The 13,930-nt window shown below is 35.6% G+C and overlaps 1 pseudogene; it reads right to left on the reverse strand.

The window, feature by feature from the left end:
• Positions 1-5,521: 5,521 nt before the first annotated feature.
• Positions 5,522-11,729, reverse strand: LOC128164956 (uncharacterized; annotated as a pseudogene).
• Between the last annotated feature and the right edge of the window lie 2,201 nt (positions 11,730-13,930).

The following is a 13,930-nucleotide window of genomic DNA, read 5'->3' on the forward strand; positions in this document are numbered from 1 at the left end:
GATAAGGGAAAAATTTGGATTTTCCTGGCTTTGGGAAATAAGTTGTTTTCTTTTTTCAGTTCAATTTGAATAAAAAGAAGAGAGAATTCAGATAACTGTCAAGTCAAAGATATCATGATAGCCCTAGATATATTTCATAGTTCATGTCGCAAAATTTCAGGCAAGGAATGTGGTCATTACTATATAGAAACAGCCAGACTGAAATCTGCACGCCCCGTTTATCGATTGGTCGAAATCTAAAGCTGCTGAAACTGATAAGAAACTGACAGGACAGATATAGACACGCCCTGTTTGTCGATTGGTCCAAACCTATACAGCGACCTAGAAAAAATCACGGACTGCACGAAATTAATCATGCATGACGATGTCAGACTCAAAGTCTCACAGGAGACGATGGCCGTTTCTTTTAGCTAACGTACTTACGTACATTGACAGTAATTTAGTGAATTTTACTTACTTTTCATAATCAATTTATCAATTAGCTAAAAGAAAGTTAATATAAACAATCACCAAAGAAAGCGTTTTATTGTTTGAATTTTGGCAAAGGTTTAGACTCGAGAGTAAAGCTTAAATGCATATGTGAGATTCCCCGACTGGTCTGTGTATAGGCTATGGTACTCAGGCGACCGTTAAGGCCTGTGGGCCTCTTGTCGACATTTTATCTGGCATATTTTTTTTTTTCAATTTCAGATCGAACTCAAGTCTACAACTTCAATTTTTAAAAAATTATTTACATTGACTATATATGGATTCAATATGTACATGATCGGTTACAGTAATTTTAATATTTATCCCACACGAACGCGAGTTAAAATTATTGGTTTGAAAAAAAAACGTGCATTTTATTGGAACAAAAATACTTGAATATTTCTCAAAGTGATGTTCCCCGTTCTTCAGTAGATAAAGGATAAATACTAATTTTATTAAATAAATGTTTTTCATTCTTTTCAAAGAGATATTAAATCATTATGATAAATCATTTATAAGATTGAAATAAAAAAAATCTCTTCGACAATTTTAATGGGTAATATCTATACCAAAATAACATACTTGAATAGATATGTTAATTCTATAGAATTACCGAGTCATAAGAGAGGAAAAGTTGGAGCAGCTGAAATTGGGATATCTTGCACTTTAAATTTTACATGAAACGAAATTTGCACCCATAACAAATTGAGGCTTATTTGCAATATTAGCCGATCATAATCCAGCAAACACCTGCTTTGTGAAAATTGCAAGGTATAAACACGAGAAATAATGATGTCATTTGTACGCATGGGCGGAACTGGGGGATTAAGGAGTAACTCTTGGGATAAACGTTGTCCCCAATTCTCAAGCAATGATGGTTGGGATTTCTTAAAAATTTGCATCTCATTATCTTGTTTCTAATATAAGGATAGTTGTATTTGTCATACAAGGGGTGTATTTTACTAATCTAAACGTCAATGAGAATTTTATTTATCATCTAACAGGGAGAATAATTAGTAGATTTAAGGGGTTCCGTGAATGAAATTCTGGTTATTTAGGGACATTTCACACCTGTTGTAAATTACAACGTGTGCATGTGCTCCTGTTTTAGGAATAGTGCAGTAAAAAACACCATGATAGCATAAAAGAAAAAAAAATCTTAGAGGTCGTTGAAATCTCTTAATGTTTGTTTATGTCACTCACCAGGTGCGCTATCTCTTTCCACCAGACGTTTTGCACGTCGAATTATTAGGCCATGTTGAAAGGTCAAATTTTCAAATATTCCACAGCCTTACTTTATCTAGAACTTTTAAAATTTTCATTATTTTAATACAACCTTAATAATGGGGTCAAGACAATTACGATGTTAGATTTTATTAAGATTTGAACTTTACAATTTCTTTTTACAATCCTATAAAAGCTGAACTCTTTTGTTTTATAAACTACTTTACGAGCAGTGTTTAACAGTTAAAATGTATTTCAAAGTTTTTAAGTAACGAAAGATTTTTATATAAATAGCAGCGCGAACATTATTTTGATCTATCTTATAATGAGACTTTTCGACAACGCAAACTGTAACAATTATTGACTCATTTTATAATTCACCGAAAAGAGAATGAAATAGTAAGTTTGAAGCGAAGTGGGCTCTAAATGTAAGGTTAGATTTCTCATATTTTTGTATAATTACAGGTTTCATCTCATAAAACAAAATATGAAAGTTTCAGAAACATCGAATAATAGAAAAATTCTGGTTTATCTGTTGTGTACGACCTTAAAATCGAGAGTTTGGCTATGCGAGTCTATTATATATAGACATTTATTTGGAATACTGGGTATCTAGCAAAAGAGTTTTATTTAATGTCCATAGTGTATTATTAGGTGTCCATAAATGGACCATGTCATTATTTCATTCTTTTTTTTTTCTTTTTTTCTCTCTCATTTTTTTTTTTTTTTTACATATTTCTCTTAATTTATTTAATATTAACGTATGTCTCGCGACGTTAAAAAGCTGATGTACAAACTTCTTACCACGTTGAAATAAAACCATTTACTAATATGGTCAACTTTCAATGCATTTTTTGTGATGCGATAACATTTAATTTACAATATTATGAAGCATGTTATATATTGTTTGTTTTCTCTCCTCCGATGTTTTTCTATCTTATTCTAAACTTGAAACATGTTATCATATTGATGCGTGAGAGAATGTAAGAAAGTTATGCATTTTGCCTCTTTTTTTCAAACACACCAGCAAAATTGATTTTTACTTATAAAACGACGCTGGTCGTGTATTTTGTCTGCAATGTTCGCTACCATTACACATCCAGAAGAAACACTAAAGAAAACATTTACAGGAGAGAAGTTCAAATATAGGAGACGATATTATTCTACCAGTCCCAGAATATTAGTAAAACAGTCGAGTGAATGGGAAAGTTCTTTGACTCACTTAGAGACATTCAGAATGTGAGTGATTTACCAGCAATCAACTGGAGAGCTGAATGGACACCAACGACAAAAGCCATTTGAAACCAAGAAAAAACCAGGCGTGGATATAGGATATATAACATCATGGCGTTCTTTCACAAGGTCTATAGTATCACGCGGCACTGACATCAGTTTGTCGATGGAACCACAGAATCTGTGAGAACCTTGGTTTTCAGGAGCTTCAACAGCGTTGATTTGTAATTACCATTAACTTCAATTGATTTCATGATAACCAGGGTTAGACAGTTTCATGTGTTGCGTGACAGCAATGATGAAGCCAAGGATTGAGAGTCAACGTTGAATATCAAGACGGACGGAAAATTTTCAGCCAAGAAGACGGTGCAAGAGTCCCTCCAGATTCCAGATGCATAAAGATACGGGAAGTGTGACAATAGGCAGGCAAGGAATGAGTATTATCATCGACAAGATTGGGTACAGACGACGTGGAGAAGAAGCATCTGGTACAAATAATGGTGAGCATATTGTGGAACGTGCAATAACGAAGCTTGGAAGCTGACTCAACTGGGAAGTAGCTGGGAAGAAGCCATCTTGGAATGACATCCTGATCAAAGAGCCCCAATGACTGGAATTTCAGCTGAAGTTCGTTTATGACATGTTGCCCACCACAACCATTTTGGCAACAAAGGGCAAGCGGAACGACTCAAACTGCATACTTTGTTATAGACAAGACAACTCAAGACAGATGGACGATAAACATGAAGACAAACATGTAACAAGGTTCTCTCCGTTCTTGCATACGTGCTTAAAAAGGCAAGGGAAAGACTTGAGAAGAACAAAGGAGTCTGGTGGGCAGAATCGTGTTCGAGGAGTTGAGGGAGGTAGAATGCTGCATACCATCAGTGACTGGCAGATTCAGGCAAATCTCAATTGTCGTATGCAGTACCCGTGGAAATAGCGGCTACCAGTCTTTGACATGATGTTTTTATTTGGCTGGTTAGTTATTCAGTAGATTTTACAGTGCTGTTATGTCCTCCTTGGACTGGTTAGTCATTCTGCTAGATTTTACAGTGCTGTTGTGTCCTCCTTGGGCTGGTTAGTTATTCTACTAGAATTTACAGTGCTGTTGTGTCCTCCTTGGGCTGGTTAGTTATTCTACTAGAATTTACAGTGCTGTTGTGTCCTCCTTGGGCTGGTTAGTTATTCTACTAAAATTTACAGTGCTGTTGGAGGTCACAATAGTAGAAACCCAAGAGCGGAAGTTGAGCAAGTAATCAGGAGGGGGGAAAGTTTATTAGAAACCAATCCTACGTTACATAGATTCTATGAAATGCCTGGCTTGTGTATTTATTATTCAAAAACTCGTAGTGTATGAATAGGCTACAAAATACACCGTAATGATATACTATTCTTGATAGCAAGCTGAATTTGGGTAACTACTAAATAATCCACCTTGCTGGGAATAAATTTTTATGTTGATTTGACAAAGTCGTCTCTCGATCTCTCTCTCTCAATTCTCTATAAGAAAATTAACACTTTATGAAATTTGAAATACCATTGTATTTTTGCAGAATGTGTGAAAGAAAAACCCAATGTGGTTACAGACAGGAAACAGCGGGGCTAGAGAGTAACATGTCTTCCAGTTGTTACTTGGATGCATTTCATTTGTAGAACAACGGATTACCTTGTGTGTCGTCGGAGTAACAAGCACTGCGAGACGACAACTCATTGGAAGTCTGGGTAGAGAAGCGGAAATGGCACCCATTGGGAAACGTGAAGAACATGTGAAAGTACAACACTAAGACTTTTTGTGAGTGCATAGGTTTAAAGTCATTGTTTTTCAGTGAGGTTTTCAAGACAAAAGGCGGAGAGCTGAGTGGTTCCGGTCTGAGACTTGATCACCCCAATCGGCGAAACTCTGGAGGTTGTAGCGGACCGCGCCGAGACAACCATTGAAAGAGGAGTCACCTGATGATGGGATGATGTGACCATGACGCGTCATTTATCATCAAGATGGTGCATTTTATAATTCTGTTTAGGGCCCCTAATATTAGCACTTTCTCTGCATGTTGTACAAAGAATCCAAAAGTGGCAGGATCAGGCTCTTGATTAGTGCTCACAGTGGTAACGCTGGAACGCTAGAAAGACTTTTACGAAAGAACTTCCGCACAGCAAAAGTTACAGATTAAAACAACAAACACAAAAATATGTTTCACTTTATTCATTTCAATAAATAAAATGATGATTAAATGCATACATATATTGATAATGATGACCAAAAAATGATTTTAAGGAAAAGAAATAGCTGCAATGACAGTGTATGTGACACCAACAAACCGCAGAAAGAAATCTTAGAAGAACAAAGGAGATGCCAGACAGATCCAAAGTAATATTAGAAAAGATGACAGAAATAGTCAAAAGTAGAGATATAAAATGGTATATATATAAATACGCCAAAAAATCCGAAAAGTTTGTACGTATGAGCATGAATTACAGCCCCCCCCCCCCCCCAAAAAAAAACCCAAACAAACAAACAAAAACAAGCAACAAACAAAATCACACCCCCCCCCCCCCAAAAAAAAAACAAAACCCACAAGGCTCACGCCATCTCTCTAAGGCCAAATGCTGACTAAGACTCAGAGAAAGAAACCTTCAAACGCCAAACAGAGCTGTTCCATCAGTGTCTCTATGGACCACAGCCAGCGACACTAAAAATCATCAACAAACAAATATGAATAGTACATCGTTCTTTCCACAGGACTTCAATGTATATGATATAAAATTGTTTCTTTTTTTGGGACCAGGCTGCCATCTTTATGATGATACTTACACTCAGCCGTGTCGTCTGCAGACTGTTTCAGGCGTACGCGCTTGTTTGGAACGTTGCGTATCTCCTGTCTCTTCCTCTTTGAAGACTTCCGATCCTGGAAATAACAGATACATTAACAATAAGGAGAGAGAGAGAGAGAGAGAGAGAGAGAGAGAGAGAGAGAGAGAGAGAGAGCAGTTAATTTTCAAGAATAATGTTGTTGTTTTTCTCTTTGTCAATATATGACGACAAAAATTCCGATGTTAAGACATCTACAGATGCATGTCATATCTATGAAAATATGTTTGGCCATTTCTGTCAATTGCCGATATCCAATATGGGTAATCATCTTTTCAAAGAGGTATTATCTATTCATATGAAAAGGGGTTGTGTCTTTTTAAATAAGTGACATCTGAATACTAGGTGATATCACCAATTCAAGATAAGAAGATAATATCACCCATTTAACAAATACATGTTTTTCAAATAGGTGATATCACTAATTCCTCTAGAATCGATGTTATTATTTTAGAATTAGTTTAAATAGGTTTTATTGCCTAATTGGAAAGATGATATCGCCTTTCTAAAACTAAGTTGTAACACTTATTTACAAATGTGAATAAGATTTTTTACATCTATTCATCAAAACGATATCACCTACTCAATTTTTAAAAGTTGTGAAGTCACATTGATTTTAATTTGTGATATCTCTAATTTAATTTTTGAAATTTGTGATGTCACATTGATTTTCAATTTGTGATATCATTTATGTGAATAAGTGTTATCACCTTTCCAGTAAGTGATTAGTGATATCACCAATTAAAATCAAAAAGCTGATATCACCTTCTTGAAAAGGTTATCCCACTTATTCAATGAATATCATTTTATGGCAGTGAATATAAACAGACAATCAGTCCCTCATTCTTGTCACACAATGACTTGACGAAATCAGTTTGTTATAATTACAGTGTACATTGTAGGTAACCTCAAGTAAATGTTTTGAAAATTTACCATTTTCTCCTCTGTTGAGGGGAAAGATGGGCGCGTGTCGACAGAACTAGTCTCAGTCTCCTTCTTTGAGGAAGAAGCGCAAGTAGTGGTAGTGGTAGTCGCCATCTTGTGACGACACTTGAGATTGCCATTGAATGTCGTAATTTGATCATCACTCGAAACGTTAGTAATGGTCTTATTAATAGTTGATTCTGTCACAGTGTTGGAGACAGCCGTTTCACTGGGTACGGAGATAGAGCTTGTCTCTGTTTTAGACACAGTCGCTTTAGACGGTGGCGCCGTTGACTGACACGCTGTTGGTTTCTCTGTGGAAGTAGAGGTGTGCATCGTATTGCTGACGGAAGCAATCGCCCGGGCAGAGTCAGCTCTGGACAGAGTTGCTGTTTTTGCATCGCTCTTGGGCACAACAACTTTTGCAGATTGTGTTGCATGTACAGAGCTCGTAGAATTGAAAGGCGACTCCTTGGACTGCTGAAAAATAGATCATATATTAATTTCAATGCGTGTTTTGTTTTTTGTTTTTGTTTGTTTGTTTGTTTTTTTTTTTTTATTAAAATTACTGTCCTTCTAACATATTTTAATTTTAGCAGTAAAAATATGCAATGATGACTTATCACACCCTTAAGCGTATTTTTATTGCTCGAATTAAAATAAATCAGAAGGACTCTCTCTAAATTAATATTTTTTAAGCAAAAGTAGGCTATTCACCTCTTTCTTCCAGACAAAATCTCTTCGCCATATTCTGTTATAGCGCCACCTTTGAGGCCCAGGCTGCAAAAAAACAGAGGTAATCTTGTAGAATCAAAGTGCAAGAACACTTTCTAGTGGAGTCACCTAGACGTTTTTAATTATTCGCCATGAATTAATTGACGATAAAAAACCTTAATTTATTATAATTGGAGGAGGAATATAGATATATGTGTGAATTTAGCTATATGAGTGGTCGCTTTGTCAATTTCTCATTATTTAGTGCTTAATCCTGTGAGCATAAAAATACTGGTTGAGCACTGTTCCATTTATTATAATTACATGTACTCATTATCGTATTATATATCATAACTGCTTTTAGATCTTTGTAATAATCTCATTGTTTGTGTAATGTTCCTAAATAATTCCAGTTTAAGACCACCCATGTAATAGAGAAAGGTTGTGTTTCATCACATGGTCTAACTGTTTCATTAACATCAGCTTACTTAAAAACTTAACTAAACTTTGACTTACATCTCCCTTAACCTTTGTTGGCCGATCAGGAAGGTCCTTGACCCTGGGGTCTCCCGCAACCTGTGTTTGTGGGTCGCTCTTGCGCCACACTCTATTGCGGTACCATGTGCCCTTTTTATTCGGCTTGGTCTAAAATACCGATATATGTTGGAATATAACATACAATGGTTAATTTCAAAAACTACGAAAGCCCATTGAGCTCATTTTCGTAGGTAAATTTTTTTTTTCGCGAATAAACGCGAAACTTTCGCAATATAACGCGTTACTTTCGCGAATAAACGCGAAACTTTCGCGAATAAATGCGTTAGTTTCGCAAATAAACGCGTTAGTTTCGCGAATAAACGCGAAACTTAAGCGAATAAACGCGAAACTTTCGCGATATAACGCGAAACTTAAGCGATTTAACGCGAAACTTTCGCGATTAAACGTGAAACTTAAATATAAATATTGTTATTTCATAGAAGAATCCCTATGAAGAATAATTACTGAAAACAAATATATCAACTTAAATAAAACAAAATAATATTATATGAAGATGTAAATGAACCAGATTTAACCTTATACAAATTAACATAAATTCAAACGTAGGAAATCTTTAAAATCTTAGTACTGATTTTCAAAGGACATAATGCATCGCGCTTCTCACATTCTAATGGGCACTGTATTATTGAAAATGAGGCAGCAACATATTCTAATTATAACGATTTTAATTCGAATTAAACGTTTTAGTATCATTTTAGAATTTAAAGGATATCATTGTTTAAAACGTTATTTTATATATGTTATATCGCTGCGACATAACTTAACGTCTAGTTTAATAGCAGAAAGTCAAGCTGTGAATTGAAATTTTCAAGTTTTTGTTCAAATCTAGATGACGTACTTTGTCCTCAAAATTTATCACATATGTCATTTGAAAATAAATACTAAGATTTTAAAGGTTTTCGACGATTGAATTTATATCAATTTTATAAGAAAAAGATCATCAATGAATGCCTGTTCGAACACAGGGTCGGTGAACAACTGAAAATCGTAATATGATGCCAAAACTTATTATCTACTTTGGAAATATAACATATAAAAATGTTAAAAAGTTTAATCAGATTTATTAAAACCCATATGCAAAAAAGATATTTTTGTCTTCATAAATCAACCTAACACGGATATTATAATAATAATGAATGATAAGTATTTTATGATATAAAACTTAAAATGTGTTTGTTTTCAGTCGTTTTTCTTCATAAGGGTTCTGTATGAAATGACAATTTTTATATAATGGTTTCGCGTTTATTCGCGAAAGTTTCGCGTTATATCGCGAAAATTTCGCGTTTATTCGCGAAAGTTTCGCGTTTATTCGCGAAAGTAACGCGTTTATTCGCGAAAGTTTCGTGTTTATTCGCGAAAGTTTCGCGTTATATCGCGAAAATTACGCGTTTATTCGCGAAAGTTTCGCGTTTATTCGCGAAACTAGCGCGTTATATCGCGAAAGTTTCGCGTTTATTCGCGTAAGTTACGCGTTTATTCGCGAAAGTTTCGTGTTTATTCGCGAAAGTTTCGCGTTTATTCGCGTAACTAACGCGTTATATCGCGTATTTCGCGTTTATTCGCGAAAAAAATATTTTTTTTTACCTACGAAAATGAGCTCAATGGGCTTTCGTAAAAAACGTTAACTAACCAGGAGAATATTTCAAAAAATTGATTGATATTAACCTCGTCATATTTAGAGAAATAAATTAACATTGACTTACATCGACCTTGACCTTTGTTGGCCGTCCAGGAAGGTCTTTGACTATGGAAGATTCCCCAAGCTTAGTTTGTGGGTCGTCCTTGCGCCACACTCTATTGCAGTGCCATGTGCGTTTTTCATCTGACTTGGTCTAAAATACCGGTATATGTTCCAGTTTAAAAAGTATGACGGTCAATTGCAAATGTTGACTACACCAGGAATATATTTCAAATCATTCTGATATTAACCTCCATATATTGACTTACATCGACCTTGACCTTTGTTGGCCGATCAGGGAGGTAATTGACCCTGGGGTCTCTTCCAACCTGTGTTTGTGGGTCGCCCTTGCGCCATACTCTATTGCAGTGCCACGTGCGCTTTTTATTTGGCTTGGTCTACAATACCGGTATATGATGTTTTATGATAGTTACTAGTAATTCAAAAGTCATTTTAAAACGTTGGCTACACCAGGGATGTAATTGAAAACAGTTTAATGCTAACCTCGTTATTTGCTAGGTTCTGTGGGGTATGAATGTGGAGAGACGAGACGTTCGCCAACTGCTCATCAAAATTCTGAAAAAGTTATGAAATACCAGGAGCTCTTAAATAAGAATACAATTACAAATGTGAGAAAATGGATTTTAATAAACAATATACATTATAATATACATTAAAACACATACAATATCCATTTATTTTCATATACAAAATTGTATTGATATATTATGTAGGATATTATTGCAGAAAAAATAACAAATACGTGGAAGTATTTGTGGTGGCATGCATATAGAAGACACTAGCTAGAAGTCATTTCAATGCTATTTTTTATTTTTATTATTTTTTTTTTGGGGGGGGGGCTTATTGTATTTGCTACACCTATTGTACACAGGTGGCTGGATCTATATTGGTAGAGTATAGATAAAATTCAATGTTATATGATTTTGGGACTGGCTTTGAATTCTGTTCTGTGATGGACAATTTGTATTTGTAGTGGGTGTGATAGTAGAGGATAAAGTCTGGAACCGTATTTGCTTCTGTACGTGGCTATGTGGGTTGTTGTTTTTTTTTTAAATTATATATATAGTGTTACTAAGGACGCCGAGATATACCGAGTGTCACCAAAATGCTCAGTTTAGCGACGAAGAAATGGATAAACATACACTTACTAACATGTATATTTAAACGATAACTTTATTTTTAACAGAATTCACTTTATAAAGATGATGATATTAGGTTGCGTGTTGTCCGAACCTGACCCCCACCCTCCGTTTGACACAGGCAGACACTCAACATGCACAGAGAGAGAGCTAGACTTATAATAATGAATATTACCCATGCGCGGATCTAGAGGGGGGGGGGGGTCGGGGGGGTCCCGACCCCCCCCCCCCCTGGAAAATGAAAATTTATTAAATTTACATAGTAAAATTATCGCGAAAATATGCCTCGGACCCCCCCTGGCAAACACAATTATCCTTCGGACCCCCCCTGGAAAAATTTTCTGGATCCGCGCATGTTACCACCTACCTATCAATTGAGCATCGAGATGCATATCCTAATTTTCATGGATGAAATCTATATTCCACTTTTCGATAGTAGCCTAAAAGTAACCCAGGCTTTTTGTTTGTTTCTAAGAAAGTAACTAACGACCATTTTAGAACCCAAAAGCAGCCATTTTAGCGGATTTCTTACAAATTGTTTTTTTTTTTTTTTTTTGGTGACAGTGACTACTCTGCGAGGATACCTCGCTTTAGTTTATAGCCCTATAAGGACAGTGGATAATAGACATGCGCAAATTTGAATGTGGATCTGAAGTCATCGTTCGTAAACACGCCACTGTTTGAGTGACAGTGGTCTCATATGGGATGATAAGTAACAAACACTCAAAATTTTGTTTATTTACAAGATACGTGAAATTTCCCGACAAAAAAAAATCACGAAAATGTGTATTACCCTCTTAATCCGCCTTTTGACCATCTTTTAAGCTGATGCTATGTCTAAAGATGAAGATATTTCAGAAAAAGTCAGGAGCGATATCAGACACAACCGACGGCTTCGACTTGTTCGTTAGAAATAACCGTAACTACAACACCGCGTTGGTATTATAACAACGTCGACGTCACAATGAATGACGCTGGCCAATGAAAACGCGCGCTGTATTATGTAATTTAAAAAGTTGTAAATTGTTATCAGTTATCATGGGTGCGTTCAGAGTATTTCCAGTGGTACCAATACCAGTTTGCCAATGGTAACAATTTGTGCCATTGGTGCAATTGGACCCATATATACTCTGAACGAGTTTTAGGGTACAGATAGTAGGAAAGTTACCAATGTTAACAGTAGTACCTCTGGTGTACCATTGGTAACACTGGCTGATTATTTAGCGGAAAATGTCAAACCAAGATGCAATATTTTTGCCTCGTTGATCATTTTGCACCAAAAGGATACATTCAAAATTGTAATTTGTGTACAATAAAGAATTTTTTTTCTTACAGTTTTTCTTCTCCAATAAAACATGTGTATATCTTTGGAAAAACATGGCTAGAGTGAATCATAACTATGCGATTACTTTAATACCATAATATAGACACCGATGATTTTGATACCGTTTGTCCAGGGACACATTTGAAAGTCAATGCTATGGTTAATACCAACAACAATCTAATTGGCCCCACCCCTAATGTTGAAAAGGAACGATTGGTGTTTTGTGGAAACTACGTTTGAGAACTTTCGATGCATGGCTGAACGGTTTTAGAACATCTTCAAAAGGAAGTTTTTTATAGAGTATTTTCTCCTCCTTAAAAATATTAAGGCCAAATAGATAGCCTTCATCACAATTAAGCAAATAATTGGAGAAAACTTTCAATTTCAAAATGTTTTGGTGCTTGAGATGGCAGTCATATTCCAACCAATGTCCTCCAAACACCTGCAACATGCCTACATATACGGAAAGAATTTTTTTCAGTTGTATTTTTGGAATGTTACAATGCTTAAAGGAATTGTTCAGCTACAACAAGGTTTAAGGTGGAAAAGCTGTTAAATTAATCTGTTGCCTTCAGTGCATACAAAATATACGCCATTTTTGTGACGTCATAAAAAAGTTACCATCGCTAACAGAGCTCTAGATCGTCTGCAGAAATGTCTACCTATGGTAAATTTTATCGGCAAACATTGGTACCGTTGGTATACCAATGGTAAAAAAAATTGCCAATGGTAACTTTTGTATGCCAACGGCAGTACTCTGAACGCACCCATGGTTTTACAATATGTATGCGCGGATCACGAAAAAAATTTCGAGGTGGGGGGGGGGGGGGGGTCCGTGGCATATTTTTGATAATTTTATATTGTAAATCTAAAGGAATTCTAATTTGCAGGGGGGGGGGGGGGGGTCTGAATATCCTCGCATGATATGGCTCACGACATAGTTTAAAATACATTGTATATTTATAAAAATAGTCTTTGACGTGCACAATTTATACATAACCATATCTATCAAACGCTGAAAAAAAGTTGAAACATCTGATAGTTTACGAATAATGTGCGTTAAAATTGTTAAAAAATTAGTTGTAAATCGTATGAATTTATAGTTCTTTTCTAAAACGCAGCACTGCAAATAGCAAAGCCACCTTTAAGGGGTGGTGATGAACTCGATAATGCTATTCTATAATCGGATCCGAAATTGTTTTTGGAAAGGGGGTCGGATCCAGAAATTTTTCTCCTAGAATGGGATGGGGGTGCTTCTTCGTTAGGGTGTAATTTTACTGTGTAAATATTATAAGTTTAATATTCCAGAGGCAGTTGGGTTCGAACCTCCCTCTAGATACACATCCTCAGTCCAACCTACATACACGATTCAGTAAAAATTACTGGATCCGCCACTTCAAATATAAAAAAAGGGGAGTCACCCAGTTGCATTTGACATTATATAGTTTTACTTTTTATAGGGAATGTAAAAAAAGGAAAATGATATCGAAGAAAGTTAAATTTATATAAGTCGGACATTTCCATTCGTTGGGAAATTCCCCTGCATCAAATTAGAAAGTGCTGATCTGACTTTTCCCACGGGTTAGAATAATGATCTTTCTGATTTAATTTACACTGGAATGAAATCGTAACAAGAGATTGATAATTATGAATTTTAAAACTCTAAAAATTGGGCATCTGTTTAAATATATTTCACGTAAACGTCTAGATCATGATATGTTTGATCACGTTTCAACAGTTCAACGCTAAACAAAAATTTGCTGTCTCGATCGCAA

The sequence above is a fragment of the Crassostrea angulata genome, chromosome 10 (genome assembly GCF_025612915.1).
Source record: "Crassostrea angulata isolate pt1a10 chromosome 10, ASM2561291v2, whole genome shotgun sequence".
NCBI lineage: Eukaryota > Metazoa > Mollusca > Bivalvia > Ostreida > Ostreidae > Magallana > Magallana angulata.